The following is a 14552-nucleotide window of genomic DNA, read 5'->3' as shown; positions in this document are numbered from 1 at the left end:
AGGAAAGTGCACAGACTGCTCCTATCTGGGGGCAAGGGAGCAAAGACTGTATGATGATGGTGGTCTGCCAGAGCTCTTTGCAGAAGGGTGGGGCTGGATTGTTGAGTGGACCAGAGCCCAGGTACCTGTTGGCGGACATTGAGACAGGCTATCCCAGCTAGGGTCCCCCTGTGAAGAAGGGCCCTGGATGCTGAGGCCAGCTGAGCTGAAGATTCCTTTGTTTTGTGCTTTTGTTGGACTTGTTACCCTGAGAGGCATGGAATTCTGTAAAGTGGCTTGGACTATATGACTGGAGTAGGTAAAAGACCTTTGTGGGGAAACTGAGGCAGAGTGCTGCAACGCCAGGTCTTCCTGTTTGGGGTGCTCCGAGATGGTGAGTCTGGTCACATTGTTATATTGAGATGTGCCAGACACGACGGGTACGTGGGATTGTCAATATCTGTATGCTGTATCCATAGGTGTTACATGTACCTTTATGTTCCTGCCTCACTGAGTGGGTTTTCTGTGGAATCTAGAATCACTGTGGGGTGGGTAATTAATAAAAATCTCCAATACTGGTTATGCAGATATCCAGCTCTCCTTAGCTTTGCCACCAGGGGAATAGGCCAGAGATTCCAGCACTTTTGGGAATGTCGTGACCCTGCCCCTGCTGGTGTAACCTCACACGCACTGTGGGGGCGGGGCCGCAGACTTTTCAAAACAGCATCCCCCATTTGTGATACTAGACAAAACCACATCCGGTTTTGTCTTTGTACTGGAGAGGGGACAAACGTTAGGAAAAGAGGACTGTCTTGCTTATAACTGGATGAATGGCCTGCCCACTGTGGGAAGTAGCAATGACTGATCCTGGTTTATGAGGCCTGGGAAATAAAACCCTCCAAACTGTAGAAATACTCAGCCTGATCTGACTTGTGAACAGACTCGCTCTGGAACTGACAAACTTGTGTGAGTGCCTCCTCCTAGGAGCCCATGCTGATGATGGCTAATACCTGATAAGTTTAGTGTGCATGAAGACGGTTTGTTGGGTTATAAATGTTTTCCCTGTGATGCTTTTATCCTAAATACATGTACTGTGCTTTATGAAAGTTGGCTGGACACTGGTTAACTCTGTCATTGTCCCAGAGAGAGAGTAGAAGTGAAGGTACTGAACGAAAGTCAGACCTTCTGGGATAAATAATACAGTGAACTGCACGGGGATAGCAGCCCTAAAATTCTCAGCTGGAGGGAGAGGAACGTGGGTTCCTGCTTGAGAAAGGTGGCAGTTAGACGCCTGAGTTCTAAGGGGGCACTTTTGAAGAGGCCATGAAGGGGGCAGCAGAGGCATAGGCGCTGATTTTCTAATGTGCCGGGGGTGCTCCCCCTGGCTCTGACCAAGGCCCCACCCCCACTCCACCCCTTTTCCCAAGTCCCTACCCCTGCCTTGACTCTTCCCACACTACCCCTGCCCAGTCTCTTCCCGCCCTGTTCTGCCCCCTTCCCTGAGCATGCCCTGCCCTTGCTCCTACCCCCTGCCCCCCAGCGCCTCCTGCATGCCACCGAATAGCTGATCGCGGTGGGCGGGAGCCGGGAGGCACTGGGGAAAGGGGAAGGTGCTGATCGGCGGGGCTGCTGGTGGATGGGAGGCTCTGATGGGGGGGATGCCAGTGGGTGCTAAGTACCCACCATTTTTTTTCATGGGTGCTCCAGGACTGGAGCACCCATGGAGTCAACTCCTGTGGGCAGAGGTGCAGTTAACCCCAGGGCTGTAACAAATTGTCGTACCAGACAAGCCCGGTGCCCCCTCATGTCTCTCAAGCCATGCCCATTGGCTAGATCCCAGATCCATTCAGGATTGTGCTCACTGCTTTGGAATAGAGTTCAGTTGCTAGTTTTCCTGTTCCATCTTTGCATCTTATTACCCCCAGCACCCTGCAAGGGCTGAATGTACCCTTTGTTCCCTGCCAACCACAATGTTTTTTTTGTGTTAATTTTCCTGAATGGGGATATTAATTGTCAGACTCCGGCTATTCAAATACAAGACTCATATAATTCATTTTAACATTAATTCCACTCTTTATCAAATATGAATAGGACAGATTAGAGAACCTGTCACATGGCTGTATTTTAGGCATATATTGAGTGAAAGTTTACCAGTCCTTTGATTCTATCAGTCATAGGTGGATAGTTTAAGACTCAAAAATACTTATTAAAAGATATCCTTTATTAATGGAATGTCTATGATAACCTCACACGTACCATTCAGCTGTCTCTCAAAATAAATATATCCTGTGCTATTTCTGCAATAGATCATTTTAAGTACAGTCAGGCTTTTTCTGTATTTAGTCTAATGATTTATTTGACACTTGTCAGACAAGAACTCCCAGTCAAATGAAAATTCCCTTCTTTTGTGCATCTGCCTCTTCATTTGCAACATCTGTACTCCAGGCTCCAAAACCAGAGATGCCTTTTTCTTTAGGGTCACCGAGAGCAAGATTAAACCCATATTTCACATGTATTGAAAAATAACTAGCATATCTGTCAAATAGCCATAATAGGAAGAAATAATGCTCCTTTTAGAGCCAATTCCACCTTAGTCAACCCACACCAGCTGTATTACTAATTTATGTTCCTGTAAGTTATCAGTGGTGAAAGGATTTGATTAGGATTCTCAGGTGCTTGGAAAATCTTAAGGCTTTGCAGAAATAACTTTCATCCATGGTGTTAGTTTGTTTGGGTTTTTATTTTATTTTGGCACATTTCAGTTGAATCCGTGGGCATGATGTGTGAGTTACAGGCTGAAATTCAGTGGCCTGTGTTATGCAGGTCAGACTAGATGATCATCTTGGTGCCTGGTGAAATCTCTGAAACAGGCGTCATATAATTTATCCATAGCTTGTACATTGTTAAAAATCTCTCATCTTGTCACAATTAGGATTTTAATCCTGCTCCCTCCAATTGTATTCTGAAAAGTCAGCTTCTGCACTGTATACCATGGCCGTGGAAAGATGCATAACGCACTCTACTATTGAAACTGATCAACGTCCCCCATTTTGGCAAAGGGGAAAAATAAAGTGTTAAAAGCTCAATCCACGATTTTCAAATGAAGCTTCCTAAAAGTTAAGGGCCTAATGCAATATTTAGCCACCTATGGGCAAACCAGAGTAGCCTGATTTTTTTTCCCCAGAGGTGAGTTCAATGGGTACAGATCACTTTGATTTAAGAGCCTACACTTTAGCTACACCAGTCTAAAAATGCAGACACTCCCATACATCTATTTATTTGCAGTTATTAAAGCCCTATATACTCTGTTGCAAACTACACCCACATTCAGCAGGTTCCTAGATTCTGTAGCACTCTGATGAAAAGAATAAAAATTCTTTGCAGCTCCATTGAAGTTAGAAATGGAGGTTTATTATGAATGCATCATGTCTGTGACTAATACAATCCTGACAGTAGCCTCCTGTGTTTTTTATTTTGATATTACATCCATTTTATGTTGTCGCCCCCTGTTTGGAGTTGGATATTGCAAAGGTTTTCGTACTGACAACCCACAACTATATGGTAGAGAGCCTAGTGATTTTGGCTTATGGCCTGGGGTCAGATGGAGCTTGGGTGCCTGGCCCCTGAATGTAGGAAGCAGTTTGGACTAAGCATGTTATCAAGCTGTTTCTACTATTCCTAACTTCCTTCAAACACAGTGAGAAACTGAGTTATAAAAACATCTCTTCAAAGGTTGAAATAAATAAAAACCACCTGGTTGATTAATCTGCAGAATGTTATACAGTAAAGCTTTTTGTCTGACATGTTAAAAGCTCATATTTGCTTCATGTGAACACACTGACCTCAATTAATTGTCAGGCCTGAAAACACCCATGAAAGTGCACTGCAAACAGCGGTGGTTGTCATGCTGCTAAAGCCTCATAGCTTCATAAATGCATTCAGCTGAACAGTTCTCTGTCTGTCCCCCTCCAAGACTGCATCTTGGAGAAAAACAACTGAGGAGAGTTGGCAGTTTTTCAAAGGGACACTATTAAGGGCCCAAAAGCAAGCTATTCCGCTGGTTAGGAAAGATAGAAAATGTGGCAAAAGATCACCTTGGCTTAACCACGAGATCTTGCATGATCTAAAAAATAAAAAGGAGTCATATATAAAATGGAAACTAGGACAGATTACAAAGGATGAATATAGGCAAACACAGGAATGCAGGGGCAAGATTAGAAAGGCAAAGGCACAAAATGAGCTCAAACTAGCTACAGGAATAAAAGGAAACAAGAAGACTTTTTATCAATACATTAGAAGCAAGAGGAAGACCAAAGACAGGCTAGGCCCACTGCTCAGTGAAGAGGGAAAAACAGTAACAGGAAATTTGGAAATGGCTGAGATGCCTAATGACTTCTTTGTTTCGGTCTTCACCAAGAAGTCTGAAGGAATGCCTAACATAGTGAATGCTAATGGGAAGGGGGTAGGTTTAGCAGATAAAATAAAAAAAGAACAAGTTAAAAATCACTTAGAAAAGTTAGATGCCTGCAAGTCACCAGGGCCTGATGAAATGCATCCCAGAATACTCAAGGAGCTAATAGAGGAGGTATCTGAGCCTCTCGCTATTATCTTTGGAAAATCATGGGAGATGGGAGAGATTCCAGAAGACTGGAAAAGGGCAAATATAGTGCCCATCTATAAAAAGGGAAATAAAAACAACCCAGGAAACTACAGACCAGTTAGTTTAACTTCTGTGCCAGGGAAGATAATGGAGCAAGTAATTAAGGAAATCATCTGCAAACACTTGGAAGGTGGTAAGGTGATAGGGAATAGCCAGCATGGATTTGTAAAGAACAAATTGTGTCAAACCAATCTGATAGCTTTCTTTGATAGGATAACGAGTCTTGTGGATAAGGGAGAAGCTGTGGATGTGGTATACCTAGACTTTAGTAAGGCATTTGATACGGTCTCGCATGATATTCTTATCGATAAACTAGGCAAATGCAATTTAGATGGGGCTACTATAAGGTGGATGCATAACTGGCTAGATAACCGTACTCAGAGAGTTGTTATTAATGGTTCCCAATCCTGCTGGAAAGGCATAACAAGTGGGGTTCCGCAGGGGTCTGTTTTGGGACCGGCTCTGTTCAATATCTTCATTAAAGACTTAGATATTGGCATAGAAAGTACGCTTATTAAGTTTGCAGATGATACCAAACTGGGAGGGATTGCAACTGCTTTGGAGGACAGGGTCATAATTCAAAATGATCTGGACAAATTGGAGAAATGGTCTGAGATAAACAGGATGAAGTTTAACAAAGACAAATGCAAAGTGCTCCACTTAGGAAGGAAAAATCAGTTTCACACATACAGAATGGGAAGAGACAGTCTAGGAAGGAGTACGGCAGAAAGGGATCTAGGGGTTATAGTGGACCACAAGCTAAATATGAGTCAACAGTGTGATGCTGTTGCAAAAAAAGCAAACATGATTCTGGGATGCATTAACAGGTGTGTTGTGAGCAAGACACGAGAAGTCATTCTTCCGCTCTACTCTGCACTGGTTAGGCCTCAACTGGAATATTGTGTCCAGTTCTGGGCACCACATTTCAAGAAAGATGTGGAGAAATTGGAGAGGGTCCAGAGAAGAGCAACAAGAATGATTAAAGGTCTTGAGAACATGACGTATGAAGGAAGGCTGAAAGAATTGGGTTTGTTTAGTTTGGAAAAGAGAAGACTGAAAGGAGACATGATAGCAGTTTTCAGGTATCTAAAAGGGTGTCATAAGGAGGAGGGAGAAAACTTGTTCACCTTAGCCTCTGAGGATAGAACAAGAAGCAATGGGCTTAAACTGCAGCAAGGGAGGTTTAGGTTGGACATTAGGAAAAGGTTCCTAACTGTCAGGGTGGTTAAATACTGGAATAAATTGCCTAGGGAGATTGTGGAATCTCCATCTCTGGAGATATTTAAGAGTAGGTTAGATAAATGTCTATCAGGGATGGTCTAGACAGTATTTGGTTCTGCCATGAGGGCAGGGGACTGGACTCGATGACCTCTCGAGGTCCCTTCCAGTCCTAGAATCTATGAATCTCTGCCCTGTAGGCTTTCTGGTCTCTGATGGGGGCAGTGAGGTAGGTAGGAGGAGAGACAATATTGTTTGCCTGCAGACATTATTCCTGCTGATACTAAGCTTTTCCCCTACTACGTGCTTTGATCAGATCAGCAGTAATAGCCCCTGCCTCAAACCAGGCCTCAGATTGGGGGTTCACACAGTGGTACTCTCCAAAGCTCCACCCAATTGCGTTGCCAAAATCAGATGCCACTTACAGCAGAATGAGAAAGTGTTTAAAATAGGATTTCATCCCCTTCATTCTTGGTTTGCCCCTGGGAGCGGGGGAGTTGGATGTACCATGGGGCAGGACTGGATCAATGCAGTGAGTTGAGGCTTAACTTGAGGCTCAAACCATGGAGTGGAGACAAGGGTTGCTAAATGGTTTGTTTTGTTCTAAAAGTGTTGAAAATGTGCAAAACTAAAATAAATGTTAAACCCCATATTGGGGGATTACTAAACCTAACATTTAAAAATATATAAGGCATTCTGTGATGAAATTGCCCTTTTAATTTTATGATTATGTTGTACCTCACCATTTTACCATGGGTGCTGAGAGCCAACACACCAGCCATTTGCTGCTTACTTGCAACATTATGAGGGCTAAATGACCCATGTGGGATTGCTGGTGTTACAGTTCAGGGCAACTGCACCTGTATTCACCCTCCACAGTCCATCAAGGATACCTACTCTAGGCCCTGGCTCCTCAGCCATCACCTATCTTGGAGGAGATCCACATCTATCTCCCTCCTGACTGGCGTTTTTTCAGGCTGCACAGGTCCCTGCATACACTGTATTATTCCTCACAGCTCAGACTGCCTAGATAGGCCAGCCAGGGCCAGATTAACCTTTTGTGGGCCCGGCGCCAAACATATTTGTGGGCCTCCATGGGGGCAATGGTGCATGGCGAGGGGGTTCAGTCCCTGGAGCGAGGGGCCAGCCAGGGGCAATGGGGCATAGCATGGCAGGGGCGGCCCCGCTCCGCCCAGCCCAGTCCAGTGCGAGGGCACTATTTACAAACCGGCAGTTGCCAGACACACAATGGCCCACCCGGCCCTGTGCTGCCAGCATGCCCCTTCCCCTTGGGGTGGGCCCATGTCGTGCCACACAGCCCCCCTGCCCCAACACCGGACCCCCCCCCCGATTCCCTATGGCTAAAGCCCCCCCGGTCTCACTATGTCCAGCCCCCCGCAACCCTGCCACAAATGCATAGCGTCCTGCACAACACCAGAACTGCCCAGCACCCCACACAGAACCCCCACTCCCTCGTGCCCCAACACACTGAGATCTTCCCTGCCCCTTCACAGCCCAGCACACCGCAAGGCCCTCCAGAGACCCACTCCCCCACGCCCTGCCTCCTGGCCCCCACTCACTGGCCCTGCTGGGAGGCGACTGTGTCTTCCGGGCTGAGCCGCCAGTGTCCTGGGGCAGGGAATCACTCTGGCTACTCGGGAGTTGCGCAATCAGCCAGGGCCTGCCCCACCCGGGCTCCCTCAGGACCCACTTGCCTGGAAGGGCCCAGCCAAGCCCCCCACACTGTTCCCCTCCCCCGCAACTGGCCAGGCTTCTGCATCAGTCCCAGGCGGCTCAGCTCCAGGGAGACAGGTGGGGCCCCTCAGGTGGTGGGAAGCAGAGACTGCCTGGAGCCGGAGGTGCACTGGGGTCCAGCCAGGAGGCAGAGAGAAGCCGGCGGGTGAGGCCAAGGGGTGGAGAAGAGCCCTCGGCCGGCTGGCAGGCAGGCCAAGAGGAGCAAATGGTGGGCAGGGTGTGGAGCGGGCTGGTGGGGTCTCAGGGCACAGTGCAAGCAGAGCAGGCTAGGGCCCCTTCTGAGCATGGGCCCGGCTCAGTGGCACCCCTGGCACCATTGTAAACCCAGCAGTGAGGCCAGCATCTGCACTTTTGTTTCGCCTCACAGGGTATGAACCAGGGATGTAAATATTGTTTTAAAAAGTACCCATTTAAACTATTAAAATCATATTGGTTAACCATTTATTTGTTAACGAGTTCACAATGTAGCCCACATATATATTATCTTTGTCAAGTGTCTTTACTAACAACAAAAACAGACTATCTTATGGGCGGGGTTTGGTCTGAGTCCGGGATCAGGGGCTGCCGCTTGGCCCTGCCCAGCAGGGGTTGGGGGTGGCCCCCTGCAGGGCTCAGGGGCTACCACCCTGCCCCACCCCACATGGCAGGGGTCGGGATCTGGGGGCTGCTGTCCCGCCCAACATGACAGGAGTTGGGATCTGGGGGCTGTAAGCAGGCCCTGCCTGGCAGGGATCTGGGGCTGCCACCCGGCCCCACACAGCAGTGGCTGGGGTCTTGGGTCATGGGCTGCCACCTTGCCCCATCCAGTGGGGGTCATGGTCTGCCACCCATCCCCACCCGGCGGGGGTTGGTATCATGGTTGGGGCTGCCACCCCATGGTCTCTCACACAGTGGGGTCCAGGGTGCTGCCAATCTGTTTTAAACACTAACTGCAATATATTAATGGTAAGACTAATACTCATTGGTTAACCATTTAACATCCCTCTTAATTCCCCTCCCTCCATTATATCACACTGCTCTTTCTAAGCAAGCACATTTATTCTTAAGGGGAAAGCATTACACAGAGAACATTGAGTTCCCATTTACATGCTAAAAGCTTAGCAACAGTCACTCATCCGTTTTATGGGGCCTCTGTAGACCAAAGTCCTTCCGACGCTTAACAGGAGGGATTAGGGGGGCCCTGTCTGTTTGCTAGATCAGAAAAAGCCCTGAGTTAGTTGAAACTCAGGCTGTTTATCCAGAAGTCCTTTCTCGTGTCTGTTGGTTTCTGGAGACTCCAGATTGAAGAAGTATATACAAGTGGAGCCAAATGGTAGAACCTCTCTGGAGCTGTTACAGCCTGAGGAAATTTGCCTAATTTCTGCACCTCCCTCTCCGGCTGTTCTTAGTTCCTGGTGGGTTGTAGTCATCCTCCCCTGAGGAATTACATAAATACCTGGCCCACAATGATACATGGAAACTTAACACGGTAAGATCTCACAAAGGTATTGCAGGAAATTGCCATATCTGCCACAGCTAGAAGAGACATCTCAACGGTGACAGTCTTGCAGGAGATGTATTTACTGTTGCTGATGCTTGTTCTGGATGAGCAGTAGGAGGGCAACACCATGGGAATTGCCCCAACCCTACAAACCTCTGCGTGGCCTCTGTCCTTGCAGAAACAACTTATTTCCCTTTCCCACCAGAAGGCATCTGAGCGTTGTCTTGGTAACCTGACTGAGGCCTGTAGTTGCTACTGTAACATAAAAAGGGTGAAAAAATCTGAACGCTTGCTGTGAAGCTTCTCCTTCTAAACCACTTCATTTTAGCCAGCATTTCCCAGAAACACGCTCCTGCTCCTCCCTCATCTCCTCAGGAGGAATGGGCTCCATGGCAGCCTTTTTGTGTATTTGCAATAACCACGTAATGAGGTTTCCTGCCCAGACGAACCCTCTTTCCCAGATTCTGCAACAGCTGCGTCATCAGAATTCACCTCTGTGCAGACCCTGCATCCTTCAACCTTAAAAAATGCTCTGGTTGACTGATTGTTTCAGTCGCAAATTAGCCATAAATTCCTTTGTGGCAGCTCTCTGTGGCTGGCTGCATCCAAAGCTGCCAGACTGGGACGTGGTGATGCAAACCTGGCCTTTTGCCTTTTCTGAAAGCTTCTCTCTCCCCTTTGCCAGTGGATTATGACCATTGCTTCCACTCCCCCTCCATTTCATTGGGGGTGAAAGTCACTCCTGTGCTGAGGCCTATGCTCTTACCCTCCCCACAGTGAGCGATCTGCCCCATGTTTTATTTGTCATTTGGGATGACATGCATTGCTTGTTTGCAGCTTCACAACTCGTGAATGATGCTGTTATTCCAAACGCGTGCTAATAAAACCTTTATATCACATTATACCATCATGCATTGCCCCTCCTCCCCCAGACACAGATGGAGATAGCTAAAATGTCTCTCTCTATAGCAAGATTGTGTCTTCATTTCAGGTCGTGCCTCCCTGCAACCTTTCAGCAGATCTGACATGCATATGTATACAGTACACAGGCATGTCAAAATGAGCGTGCCCTGTAGATTAATTACAAGGCATTCAAAGGTTACCTTCAGGAGCCAGCCTGCAATCATTTATACTCCTCCATAGACACTAAAGTCCATGTAAACTTTAAGAAAACTCCATAAAAAAGTTTTGGTGCATTTACCGGCAATTGTTCTCAATGCTTATAGGCATCAGTACCTGTCTTACCCAGTCTCCACTTCTCTTTTTTGGATTTTAACTCTTTTCTGGATTCCCAAGGTTCCAGGAAGCAATATTTTTCCAGTGATCTCAATCACATCAGCATGTCTCCAACAGAGCAGCGCTGCAGCTGTAAATGATTTGTTCTCTGCCTTTCCCAGAGCAGGTGACTCATTTCAACTTTAATTATTTGGGGCTCTGGGAGTTAACTATTAATCCAAAAAGTAAGCGCTTGTTACACTCTACCTCTGATTATTATTTTTTTTTAAATTTTTAACAACATTTTAGTTAAGTGTCAAAGAAGGAAGAGGTCTTGCAAAACCTGCCAATGAAGTGAGGATAGTTAAAAGAAAACATTCAGGGAGTGTCAGTGTCCTCCAGCATTTACTGCTGTGACCATGTCAGAGATGGAAAACCACATCAATCAAGTGAGTAGCACTGCTGGTTTATTTACATTAACTCCATAATTTATACAGCTAAAGATGCCAATCAAGGGGAGTATGCCTCCAGTGATCAGCTGTGAAAGTCACTTAAAGGGAAAACACCAGTAAGGATAATTTGTGGGAGGGCAGTAAGGAAGGCCAGAGACAAATAGGAAGAGCAAAGTGATAGGACCTTAGACAGAAATGGCTTCAACAATACATTTTTCCCTTTATTTAAGCCTTCTCACCTTTCCCTATAGCACTGTTTGAGGTTGTCAGAACTGATTCAAGGGAGATTGTTTGAGAGCGAACTTAATAGTTTATGCTTTATATAGAGCTTTTCCATTTATAGATCTCAAAGCTCTTTACATGGGTGGGTAAGCATTATCCTCCATTTTACTAAGGGGGAATGCTTAAAATACAGAGAAGTTAAGTAACTTGCCCAATATCACAAGTAAAAGCACTATCTGAACCAAGGTTGGAGCCTAGGTATGCTGGTTCCTAAGCCTATGTTTAATTCAGTAGGCCACAGTGCATAAGACATCTAGATGAGTGATACACAAGCGGCTTCAGTGCGAATGGGCTGACATTTAGCCCAGCGCTGATGGACATTTTGGCCTCCAAACTACTTCCAAAGCAATGTGATGATACCTTTCCTGCATACATCCTTCACACAGAGCATGATGTGGCAATACTGAGTGAATGGTGCTCTGATGCTATAGCTTGAAGTGAATCTTTCATGATGTGAGGTTCTGTGAGGATGGGACTGGAAGCTGGATCTGTAGGGTAAGGATGACTGATGCCTCCGTGCCACTTCCTGGCAGCCATGGTAGGGCTGTATGCAATTACCACATAGACTCCGTGAGATAAATACCCCGGGAAGTACTGCCTTGGAAGATGAATGACAGCTTCTCTCATGGCCCCTGAGTGGTCCAGGCACCCTGCTTAAGCCCAGGAGGAGTTCCAGGAAGTGTCTGTGCAACAAAGTGGACTCCTCCATCAGCCATAATGATGGACTGACCTCTTGGACTCCTGGCCCCAGCTCCGACTCTTGGCTCTGATTCCTGGTTCCTGACTCCAGCTCTGACCTTTGGTGCAGGCTTCTGACCCCACTGCTCTGGCCATTAGGCCTGACCACCTTAGAGTCATCATTGGTTGTTTTCTGAAAACATCTGCTCAGTGTACAGTGGCAGTCAAAAAGGGCTAACAATGTTAGGAGCTATTAGTAAAGGGATAGAAAATAAGACAGAAAATATAATCATGTCACTATATAAATCCATGGTACACCCACACTTTGAATACTGCATGCAGTTCTGGTCACCCCGTGTCAAAAGAGAGAGACTAGAATTAGAAAAAAAAATCACAAAGAAGGGCAACAAAAATCACTACGGGAATGGAACAGCTTCCATATGAGAGATTAAAAAGACTTGGACTGTTCAGCTTAGACAAGAGATGACTCTAGAGGGATATGATGGAGGTCTATACAATCATGGATGATGTGGAGAAAATGAATAATGAAGTGTTACATAAGAACATACTTCTTCACACAATGCACAGTCAACCTGTGAAACTCGTTGCCAGGGGATGTTGTGAAGGACAAAAGTATAACTAGGTTCAAAAAAGAATTATTTAAGTTAATGGGGGATAGGTCCATCATTGCCAGAATCAAGATAGTTAGGGACGCTACCCCATGCTCTGGGTGTCCCAAAACCTCTGATTGCCAGAAGCTGGGACTGGACAACAGGGGATGGATCACTCAATAATTGCCCTGTTTTGTTCATTTCCTCTGAAGCATCTGGCACCGGTCACTGTCAGAAGACAGGATACCGGGCTTAGATGGACCATTGGTCTGACCAGTATGGCCGTTCTTATACCATTGCTCTTACCACTGCGCCTGGCTGCCCAAGCCCCGGTCATGATATGACACCATATATTAATACCACAAACGAGATACTGAAATGCCTTATCTCACTAGTTCAGACCATCCATAGGTAAGGAAAGTATTTTGGAATCATCTGATCTCAAATGTATCTGGAAAGCTGGTGGGCCTAATACATCCTGTATACAGCTTTCAGTAAATATAGGCACAGATGGGAGAATGGGAAGAGAAGACAAAGGGAGAAACTAGATGAGAAAAGTAGGCAGAGTGCAGGGGAGAGATGAGATGAGCTACAAGCAGGGATAGAGTGGTGCAGTGTTTCAAAAGGAGGTTTAAACCCGTCCTTATTGAAGTCAGGGTTTTTTTTGCCATAGCCTTCATTAGGGTCAGGACTTCACTCATGGAGTTCAAAATATATGTGAAAAGAGAGAGAGTCCACAGAGGAACTTAAGCATGATCAGAGCAGCAGGGTAGGATTTTAGCTGCTGGAGGTTGAAGGATGAAGAGGGGACCTGGAATGGAGGAGGTTACAGTAGGGTAGGCAAGCTAGAATCATGGTATGAACCAAGGTTTTGGTAGCGGAGAGTGGGGAAAAGGGGAATCTTTTAGAAAGATATTACTGAGGGAGAAACAAATAGTTCTGGCAAGAGCTTGGCTGTGAGGAGGGAAGGAAAGGGGAGAGTCAAGCATAACCCCAAAGATGGGAGTTTGAGTTATTGGAATAGCAGAGATTCAAAGAAAAATTCAGGGGTGTTTATGGGAATCCCCACTGAAAATGAGTGAGAGTGTCACAAGAGCCTTAAGTGTTCTGTGATGGGGACACTCGCTCATGAATGCCTCCTGTTGGCTGGGTGTGATGCTGCAAGCTCGCCTGCTCCAGGCATCCCTTGTAGCTTGTTGACCTTACTAGGTGGGTTTTCAATGGCTCAGCCCTCCAGCCAAGTCATTCAGTCAAAAATGGATGAACCTCTCCTGGGATAGCAAAGAATTCAACACACTGTCTGCCCTCACCAGGGTCTTAAACCCTGTCTCTGACCCCTTTAATTCCTGCTCTTCACTTGGGCTTCCAAACAGAGCCTAGTCCTTCTATGGGTTCAAGCCACTTGGCTGGTAGGTAGGTGGGGATCCCAGACCCACCCACTACTCTGGGTTTCAGCCCAGCAACCCTACACACAGCAGCCACATACTGCTTCCTTCAGTTTGCTGCTGCTATTCCCTGGGCCTTTTTCCATGTAGCCCCTTTTTTCTTCACCCTGATCTCAGGACTGAAGCTCTCAAATCCTCTTCCTCCTCACTGAACATAAGTATCATCAGAACCCATCTTCTGATTCTCTTCTGGCACTCCCACAACAAGCACCTTTCTTGTCCCAGCCAGGAACTGCCCTGCCTCAGCCCCGTAGCTCCTTTTATCTGAGCCTGCTGGGCCCTGACTGGCTTTGTCTATGCAGCCTCTCTAGGCAGGCCTGAAGGACCCACCTTTGCTACTGCTTTCCTGGGGCCTGATGTGGTAGGACTGTGGGGCCTCTAGCAGGGGGCCACAAAGGCCAAGTACATCCCATCACACATTTTTACAAATCCCTGTTGCTTTTCAATGGATGGCACAGCATGTAGGGTCAGAGCACCTAGAGAAGGAAAAGACTTAGTAGATTGCTGTATCCATTTCTCTACCAATGGAATAGAGGACTTGACAGAGATTAAATGGGCACTATATATGAACCTTAGTCAAAAAGATGTCAAGCAGCCCTTTTAATAATTGTTTGGTATTTCATATATTAAACTGAGGTCTACATTAAATGCATATTGGGGAAACTTAAAATGGTAACTATTACAGATTTTGTTACAAGACCAGAAAGCTGACTGGTCTGCAACAAAATGAGCTCTTGAGGTAAGCAGGAAAACGTCTATTCCAAAAAGAACCTTTCC

Source organism: Terrapene carolina, unplaced genomic scaffold (genome assembly GCF_002925995.2).
Source record: "Terrapene carolina triunguis isolate 2854851 unplaced genomic scaffold, T_m_triunguis-2.0 Scaffold131, whole genome shotgun sequence".
In the NCBI taxonomy this organism is placed as follows: Eukaryota; Metazoa; Chordata; order Testudines; family Emydidae; genus Terrapene; species Terrapene triunguis.
This window is presented reverse-complemented; position numbering follows the sequence as displayed.